Source organism: Fulmarus glacialis, unplaced genomic scaffold (genome assembly GCF_000690835.1).
Source record: "Fulmarus glacialis isolate BGI_N327 unplaced genomic scaffold, ASM69083v1 scaffold32288, whole genome shotgun sequence".
Taxonomy (NCBI): domain Eukaryota; kingdom Metazoa; phylum Chordata; class Aves; order Procellariiformes; family Procellariidae; genus Fulmarus; species Fulmarus glacialis.
The window spans coordinates 2,025-2,341 of record NW_009230693.1 but is presented as its reverse complement, the minus strand read 5'-3'; the positions used below and the strand labels follow the sequence as shown (position 1 = coordinate 2,341).

At 59.6% G+C, this 317-nt stretch overlaps 1 protein-coding gene across 1 annotated transcript in view; it reads left to right on the top strand.

Moving 5' to 3' along the window:
- The window catches only part of LOC104081539 (sarcosine dehydrogenase, mitochondrial-like), a gene marked incomplete at both ends in the record, with an annotated part of 12,326 nt that overhangs the window by 10,681 nt on the left and 1,328 nt on the right, over positions 1–317 (top strand). The gene's annotated exons all lie outside the window — the stretch shown is intronic.

Sequence of the window (317 nt, the reverse complement as noted above, 5' to 3'; positions counted from 1 at the left end):
TTCTGCTGTCGATGGATCAGCAGAGGGAGACAAACGCCCATCTGGAGCTGGAGCATCATGTCTAACCCCAGCCAGCCTGGGATCGGTGGCCGGAGGATGCCGAATCCAGCCCCCTCTGCCCTCTGGCCATCTCTCTGGGGTGCTGACGATAGTTGGGTTTGAGGTGCCAAGCTTAGGCTGTCCAGAGACAAGAAATTCAGCCTGACCCTGGCTTTGTGCGCTAGGGAGAGCAAAGAAATGCCTTCCACCAAAGCAGGGCGTTTGCACAAGGTTCCCGGGCAAGCCGGCTTCCCCCCCGGCTATGGAGGGCAGAGGAG